Below are 9,604 nucleotides of genomic sequence, written 5' to 3' on the forward strand. Positions count from 1 at the left end.
TGGTTCCTTCCCTTTGTAGAGATCTTCCGTTCTGTCTACAAGTTAGTAAGTATTTCGCCAAATAGGACAATAAAAACTGACAGTTGTTTTAATCATGCCCAAAATGAAGAGAAACAAAAGCTTTAGATACACTTAAAGAATATGTAAACCCAACATTTCATAATCCTGATATGTGCCTGCTGTACCATGTACTTGTATGAGAAAGTATCCTGTTCTCTTTGTATTGCTTCCTTTGTGAAATCCCTGGTATCCCTGTCAGTCCCTATTAGGACTCTTTCACATGGGCGCTCTCCGCTAGCGGATCCATCTGCTCAACAGGGAATCTGTCCATTGATCCCTCTGAGCAGGTGGATGACAGGTCAGTGTCCACTCCACTTATGCAGAGCAGACACAGCACAGTCCTCTATAGGTGGTCTGATGTAAATGGACGGCCTGTCTGTTTACACTCAACTGTCATCAGACCTGGTCTGCCATACGGATGCAGAACGGATCCCCCATCTGTTTTTAGCAGATCGAATGGGATGTCGGTGGGTGTAAATAGACACATGTCCATTTACATCCTCTGCTCCACAGAGAGCAATGGATGGTCTGATGAGGACCACCTAAAAAACTAACAGGCAGACCTCATCGGTCTGCCCATGTGAAAGGGGCCCTAACATCTAACTACACTAGGCATGAGAGCACAGCATGGCCAGTTCTCTAGCTGTGCTGGGAACTCAGTGGGGTTGATTTACTAAAACTGGAGAGTGCAAAATCTGGTGCCGCTGTGCATAGAAACCAATCAGCTTCCATGATTTATTGTCAAAGCCTAACCCAGTGATAGCGAACCTTGGCACCCCAGATGTTTTGGAACTACATTTCCCATGATGCTTATTCACTCTGCAGTGTAGCTGAGTATCATGGGAAATGTAGTTCCAAAACATCTGGGGTGCCAAGGTTCGCCATCACTGGCCTAACCAAACAAGCTGATGTTAGAAGCTGATTAGCTACCATGAAAAGCTGAACCAGATTTTGCACTCTCCAGTTTTAGTAAATCAACCCAACTCCAGTGGACAGACGGACAGACTTGTACTGACACCCCCCCCCCTTTAACAGCCATTCACTGGGAATCAATGTGCTGCTGTTTCTCCTCCCCCAGCTCTCTTTTCTCAATTGTATAAGGAGCTTGGAGGGTATTTGATAACAGGGGAAAAAAAGAAAAAGGCATTTATAATGTTTTTTATATGTATACACAAATGTTTTGCCTTTCAGTTCAATTTTAAACTGAATAGGTGGTATTACAAGGTGAGGGTTTACATATACTCTAAGCTTGGGCTCCTCTCCCAGCACTATTGGCCCAGAATAGTGAGAAGCAGCCTCACTGACTAACAGTAATGCCTCGTTTCCGCTGAGTGGTACGGTACGGTTCGGTTCAGTACGGTACGGTTCGGAATGGTACACATTGCGTTTCCAATGCCAATAGTACCCTTTCATGATAGGCGTGGTGTAGCAGGAAAGCTGTGATAGACGATTCTCTGTCAACCAATCAAAGTTCTGCAGAGTGTAGCTCCACCCTGTTGGTACGGTACTAATGTGCTTGGTACCCCAACGAAAGGGTACCAAAAAGTGGTACGGTACGGTTCGGAATTAGGGTACCATTCACAATGGAAACGGCATAAATAGCGTACCGTACCGAACCGTACCAGAAAGCCCTGTACAAACGAGCCATAAGGTGCGAGGAAGTGATATGTTCAAGCACCGAAAGTTAGATGCACCCATAGGTGCCTGTATTTTAATTGTTGCCTGTGTTCCATTTATGATTTGAAATCTATCTGACTGCAAGTTGGGGGAAATAGCCCCAATAAGAAAACCCAATGAAAACCTGGCAGAGGTTCTACCTGTGGAAGGTGAGCTTTCAGAGTACACATAAAACCTGATTACTGGCATTTCTCCAGTCCTAAATATTTAAGAATATTAGTAGCACTTTCACATGAATTTCACTTGTATTATTATTTACCCAAAAAACATGTAAGGATGTCACCGTGGACCACCTTTAGAAAATGCACACCGCCTGGCTACTGTACAACCAATTTAAATCACTGTTTTAAAACAAGCAAGGGTGATGGCTCTAAAAATAATTGATGCCCCTGCATATTAAAGATAGCCTGTGAATCTGTATTTACAGAAGGAGAGGCTAAGTGACTTACATAGGTGTCATCGCAGGTTTCATTTAAATATAATTTCTGGTTAATAAACTAATGGGATAGCTGCCCAATTCATCGCAGTCTTGTCTGAGCCTGAGACAACATGATTATGAGGAACTGGTCTGCTCAGATAGGTAAGCACAGCAAGGTGTAACTACATAGGCTTCCTACAGGAGGGAAATGCAACAGGTCCATTGGACATTGGGGTTGATTTACTAAAGGCAAATCCAGTGTGCATTACAAGTGCACTGCAAGTGAACTTGGAAATACAGTCGCTGGTGATCTGAGGGGAAGATCTGAAATGAGGGGACGCTCTGTTGATTTCTATCATCTGATCATGTGTAAGCAAAAATGCTTTTTTTAATTTTCCTTGCATGTCATCCCTCAGATCCAAGTGCACTTGTAGTGCACAGTGGATTTGTCTTTAGTAAATAAACCCCAAAGTCTTAGTTAGTCCAGGTTAGGAAACCTGGGCATGCTAGCTTAGATGGAACTACAAATCCCATCATGCCTCTGCCTCTGGGAGTCATGCTTGTGACTGTCAAAGTCTTACAATACCTTGTGGGACTTGTAGTTCCATAACAGCTGCAGTACCCAGGTTGCTAACCCCTGAACTAAGATTGAAGTTATTGGGCGTGATAATCTGCTATGATCCTTACATCTATGGTTAACAAAAGATTACTGCAGACAATCCTGGATGACAATTCTCAAGGGAAATGAGATTGGATATGGGGGATACCTTTGTCTGATTGCTATTGATTCCTACAGCTTAAGCTGGTGATAGAGTTCATTGGCTGTGCCCTTTTGTCTGCACTAACAAACACGCCTACTCTGGCGATCCAAGCATATAGATTTATAGAAAGTGCTTTCAAAAGAAAAATTTTTGGGGGCAGTTCATTAGAACTACACAATAACTCCCTGATATCTATGACCATAAGGCCTCCTTTCAAAATATCCACCAACCTCTCATAATCCTACAGGTATCCCAAGGAAGATCAGGTCTGACAGCTCAATGCCCGAGGCCAACAGCAATACAAACTCCTATTTAACCAAAGAAAACTTGTGCAACCAAAAGAACATTAAATAGATTATAACCAACTCCAAAGACATGCTGGTAGGTTAATTGGATCCTGTATAAAAAAAAAATTGGCCCTACTGTGTATGTATGTGAGTTAGGGACCTTAGATTGTAAGCTCCTTGAGGGCAGGGTCTGATGTGAATGTGCAATGTATATGTAAAGCGCTGTGTAAATTGACAGCGCTATATAAGTACCTGAAATAAATAAATAAATAAACCAGGGGTGGATCATATAATATGGAATTCAGAAGTCAGTTTGTCCAATCCAGGAGCCAGCTCCATTGACCACTAGTAGAGAGAACCTCAAAAGTTAGGTGCCAGCTGTAATTTTAGAGGAGCATTGGCTACCTGGCACCTGGGATTTGTCCAACCTCATAATGCATTCTATACATACTGTATACTGAAAGCAAAATATATATATATATATATATTAACAAGCAAACGGTATACTTTGTTTAAATTAGGAAGTATTTACTAGTGGATGCTTAGATCAGGCTTATAATACAGAAAAGTATTTGAATTTAGATATGGTTGGCAAAAAGGATTTATATTCCAAAAATAAAATATTAATAAAAATTAAAAAAAAAAAAAAAAAAACCAGTGCGAGCGTATTTGTGCAAAGTTGATGGACCACTCAGTATTTTTTTGCCACCATGTCTTCATTACATACTGGCACTTTACACTATAGCTTGATTTTGGCTTTATCTATTAAACAGCACAGGTGAACATAACACACACCTAATCAGTAGCACAGCGATGATTGGGGAAAGTCTAATACCCACATCAATCAATTATATTTCAGTTTACTATTGCCATATGCCTGAATGATTAATTCTAATTGCTTCCTGTAGGACACTGCACTTAACATGTTGCTCTTTGCCTTGTCAAAGAATCTTGACAGATCTAACACACTTCTGTAAAGATGTAGGAAGTAGAGAAGGGATATTGTTGGATATGTTAAATATAATCAGGAGACACTTCTGTAATTTTTTTTTTTTTTGGGTGGGGGGGGGGGGGGGGATCAAAGACACTGGCACATAAATATATTCCTAACTAAGCAACAGAAAACAATGCCTTGCTAGAAAAACAGATGGTCAGATGCTGTATGTAAATTTTCAGCAGCTTTTGAAATATACAATTGATCCCTGAGATTCCAATACAGCTATAGAGGGGGGTGTTATTTGATAAACCCCCAAGTGAGGGCAGCACCATACACACACAGGGAATGTATACAGAAATACCTTTATGTGCCCTTTGTTCAGCAATATGGCTGTTTGCAGTGCACTGTGGTCTAGAAGTTAATAGCTATTGAAGTGATGCAGAGGTGCTGGTGTCAATGTAATCAATTAAGATGAAACCTGATCCTTGGAATATCAATAAAAACAGAGGTTGTATTGGTCATGTATCACTTGCTAATGTATCTATTGTGCAGAAAATTGTATAACAAAATAGCTGGTAAACATAAGACAGAGTGACAATCTAGAATGTTTAGATCTGAGATGTTACATGTTATCAAAGCAAATAAACATGGGATAGGAAGGAGACAAGTGTGAGATTACAGACTGCAGATGACAGAGGGATATAATGACATTTTTATTTTTTTAGTAAAATTAAGCTGATTGGACAGACTAATTCCTATAAAATGGACAGTAATCAATTTTATCCTACCTGTCACAGACACCTATGTTAGCTAAATCATTGCAATGTGCATCCTGTCTGCAGGACGTTATACATGATCTTCTATCTAGAAGAAGGCTCTGCATAGCTGTCTGCAGAACACGATGTGCCAATACTTTATAACTGCCCGGGTGTTAGGTGGATTAACGGCTGATCTGTTGAGGATGGTAGGGAATTGTTAAAGTTGAGTGATGGTAGGAGAGAGAGCTCTGCCTCAATCTGCTTTGTAGACCATGAGATGGTCTCCTGATCCCTGTAGACGAAAGGAGGGAGGCAATTGTACTGCCAGCTTACCAGGTTACCCTGGATTTTATTTGATGTGAAACTGATATTTTTAGGGTGGTAGGCAATTGCTAAAACTAAGTGTTCAGTGATGGTCTTTAGAAAAGTGCTTTAAGCTTCAGTCTGCTTTGTAGACCACCAGATGATTTCCTGAATCCTCAAAAGAGAGGAGGGTGGCAAATGCACTACACTACCAGGTATAGGGGTGCAATAGGTGTTATTAGGTGCAAATCTGATCGGTTTAGAAAGGTAGGTCATTACTAAAGTTGGGTGCTGAATGTTTTTAGAAGAGAGGTCTCAGATGCAATCTGCTTTGTAAACTATCAGATGGTCTCCTGATTCCAAAGAAGGGAGGAGGGTGGCAACTGCACTGCCAGCTAACTAGGGCTATCCTAGGTTTTATTGGGTGCCTAGCTGATCTCTTCAGATTCTTAGCTAATTATTAAAGTTAAGCAATGTTCTCCAGGAGATAGGTCTTAGCCCTGATTTGCTTTATAGACCCATCAGATGGTCTTCTGATCCACTAGAAGGTTGGCAGCTGCACTTCCAGCTAATCAGAGCCACCCTGGGTTTTAAACTGATCTGTTCAGAATGGTAGGTAATCATTCAAGTTGAGCGTTGATCTCTAGGAGAGAGGTCTCAGCCTCCACTGCTTTGTAGACAATCAGATGGTCTTCTGATCCGTCAGAAGGGTGGCACCTGCACTGGCAGCTAACCAGGACTACACTGAGAGGGCTTGTCCTTCTCCAGCCCCTGACTTTATTAGCACCCCAGTGTTTGTGTTGTATCTCCAAAAGGAATCAGACCATCAGAGAACCTGCTCGCTCATCAATGATCATCTGTACCGGTGCCATATCTACAACAGCTTTCCTTCTAGCCACAGATCACAGGGGCATGCCTCACATAACCAAACAAAGGCAATCTTATCTATACAGCAATGAAAAAGTACAGTAACTCAAAGCAAGCCAGATCTTTCACTGGAGCAAGCAAAAACAAAAGGATCCCAGTGTGCCTGCCAACAGTGCCAAGGTTCTTCTGCCACTGTTTGGAAGTATGAAGGTTGATGGTCTCCTAATGAAAGGCCCTGAGCTTCCAGAGGTGATCTTCAATCATCCGATAGTAAGATGTTCTCTTCCTTTCCAACAGATGGATTGAAGGTGAGCTCACACGATCTGTCCTTAGCCTTGTGCAGAGGGTCTCCCTTTGGTGAGCTTGGTGGGTGGAGGTTGGTGCACTGTGCCCTTCCCAGGCTGTACCCAGAAGAACAGCAGCATGCACTCCCTGGAATCAGGGCTCATTAACACATCCATATACAAAGTGCATGTACCAGCATGGTATCAGGGATCATCAAAGTGCATACACCCCCCTGGTATCAGGGATCATTAGCACACCCATATACAAAGTGCATGTACCTCCATGGCATCAGGGCTCATTAACACACCCATATGCAACGTGAATGTGCCCCCACGGTATCAGGGCTCATTAACACACCCATATGCAAAGTGCATGTATTGCCATAGTATCGGGGATCACCACAGTGCATGCACCCTGTGGTATCAGGGATCACTAGCACACCCATATGCAAGGTGCACGTACCCCACATGGAATCAGGAATCACTAGCACATTCATATGCAAGGTGCATGTACCCCCATGGTATCAGGGATCACTAGCACACTAATATGCAAGGTGCATGTACCCCAATGGTATCAGGGATCACTAGCACACTCATATGCAAGGTGCATGTACCCCCATGGTACCAGGGATCACTAGTACACTCATATGCAAGGTGCATGTACCCCCATGGTACCAATGATCACTAGCACACCCATATGCAAGGTGCATGCACCCTGTGGTAACAGGGATCACTAGCACACTCATATGCAAGGTGTATGTACCCCCATGGTACCAGGGATGACTAGCACATCCATATGCAAGGTGCATGTACCCCCATGGTACCAGGGGTCATTAGCCCACCCATATGCAAGGTGCATGTACCCCCATGGTACCAGGGATCATTAGCCCACCCATATGCAAAGTGCATGTACCCCCATGGTACCATGGATTATTAGCACACTCATGTGCAAGGTGCATGTACCCCCATGGTATCAGGGATCATCAAAGTACATGCATGCACCCCCTGGTATCAGGGATCATCAAAGTACATGCATGCACCCCCTGGTATCAGGGATCATCAAAGTACATGCATGCACCCCCTGGTATCAGGGATCATCAAAGTACATGCATGCACCCCCTGGTATCAGGGCTCACCCATATGCAAAGTGCTGCCCTATATCACCAATCTGGCTCACCATGCCAATACCCAGCAATCTCCAAAAAAATCGCTCCCTGGAAGGAATGCCCACCCATCACCACCCATGAAACTTCTGCAGGGGTTAATAATGCTACATGGGGTGAGCTTACCCTTGTGGCTATGCCTGCAGAGGTAGACAGAAAATTCCTAGAGCCCCCTCGTCCTAGCCATGGGAGAAGGTGAAGGGATATGCCCCCAGCGGCCGCCGCTCCGCCAGCTTCTCCCGATCGCCCAGCAGCCGACTGTCACCGGCGACAACAAGCAGCTACTGGGCTCGCAGCCCGTGTGAGTGCAACTACAATGAGCTACGACTTTTCAGCGTCCGCCCAGCGCGCCGCTGATTGGCCCGCAGGCCGCGGAGGGGAGGAGCACAGCCCGGAGTGAACAATGATCCAGCTGCTGGGCTGTCAATCAGGCAGTGGGCGGGGCGCCGTGTCAGTACCGGTGCTGGGCTTTGATGTGTAGTTTGTCATGGGCAGCGCAGCCCCGGGATTAGTGACCCCCGCCTTCATTTACCGGCTGCACCCAGCGCTTGTCACAAGCCTTTCTTTTATAGCATTCACCATGGCTGGTAAAGCTGAGCTCCAGGAACATAGAAATGACACAAACCAAAGCAGATCTGTAGTTATGAACACATCCTTAAAGTGTATGTCCACTTTTGCAGCACATTTATAATACCTGCTTTATATATGTCACATATTTTCTCTGTCACATAGTATAAGTTCTATTCCATTGCCTACTGAGCACTTTCACCCATTCCTGCCCAGGCCAATTATCAACTTTCAGCGCTGTCACACTTTTAATGACAATTGTGCGGTCATGCAACACTGCACCCATTTGAACTTTTCATCATTTTTCATGCAAATAGACCTTTCTTTCATTGATATTTAATCACAACTTTTTTTTTTTTTTTTTGCTAAACAAACGAAAAAAAGACCAAAAATTAAAAAAAAAAAAAAAAAAAAAAAAAAAACTTTATTGTTTGTTATAAAATTTTGAAAACAGGTGATTTTTCTCCTTTACTGATGTGCGCTGACGAGGCTGTACTGATGGGCACTGATGAGCTGGCACTGATAGGTGGCATTGATGAGGCGGCACTGATGAGGTGGCATTGATAGATGGCATTGATGAGGCGACACTGGTGGGCACTGAAGAGGTGGCACTGATTATGCTGCACTGATAGATGGCACTGATAGGCATTAATAAATGGCACTGATCAGATGGCACTGATAGGCAGCACTAAAGAGGGCACTGATAGGCGGCACTGATGAGAACTGGTAGGCGGTACTGATGGGCACTAATAGGCAGCATTGATAGGTAACACTGATGGGTGGGCACAGATTGGCAGCACTGGTGGGCACTGTTTGGAAGCACTGGTGGGCACCGATAGGCAGCACTGGTGGGAACTGTTTGGAAGCACTGGTGGGCACTGTTTGGAAGCACTGGTGGGCACTGATAGGCAGCACTGTTTGGAATCACTCGTGGGCACTGATAGGCAGCACTGGTGTGCACTGTTTGGAAGTACTGGTGGGCACTGATAGACAGCACTGGTTTGCACTGTTTGGAAGCACTGGTGTGCAATGTTTGGAAGCATTGGTGGGCACTGATAGGCAGCACTGGTGGGCACTGTTGGGACTGCACTGATAATCAGATGTCTCCTTAACACAAGCCGGTTATCGGCTCTTTTCTCCCCTCCCCATGCTGTCAGCATGAGGAACGGAAAGACGCTAATAGGCTTGTGTTGACATTGTGATCAGCTGTCATTGGACACAGCTGATCACGTGGTAAAGGGTCACTGTTATTGGCCATTTTCCCCGATCTGTGATCAGCTGAGTCTAAAGAACTCAGCGATCACAGAGCGCGCTGCTGGGGGCGTGCAGGCAGCTCAATCACGGGAGGATGTCCATGGACATCCCCCCAGCAAAGTAATCCCGTGCTGGAGCTGTCTTTCGGCTTTAGCAAGGGCAGGAAAGGATTAAAAATGAACTCCAGGGATTTTTTCCCCTTGCAGTGGGGCTGTGCCTACACTGCATGGGTTAACTGCTCATTTTGTCCAGGGGTGCAAAGAAAGGC

General features: G+C 44.4%; 1 protein-coding gene across 1 annotated transcript in view; it reads right to left on the minus strand.

The window, feature by feature from the left end:
* The window catches only part of LRATD1 (LRAT domain containing 1), a 28,949-nt gene extending 21,134 nt beyond the window's left edge, over positions 1–7,815 (minus strand). Inside the window, exon 1 of the mRNA XM_082252583.1 lies at positions 7,642–7,815. The gene's annotated coding sequence lies outside the window, so the exon portion shown is untranslated. The remainder of the gene's footprint in view (positions 1–7,641) is intronic.
* Between the last annotated feature and the right edge of the window lie 1,789 nt (positions 7,816–9,604).

The sequence above is a fragment of the Pelophylax lessonae genome, assembly GCF_965119305.1.
Source record: "Pelophylax lessonae genome assembly, chromosome: 3".
NCBI classification, from domain to species: Eukaryota; Metazoa; Chordata; class Amphibia; order Anura; family Ranidae; genus Pelophylax; species Pelophylax lessonae.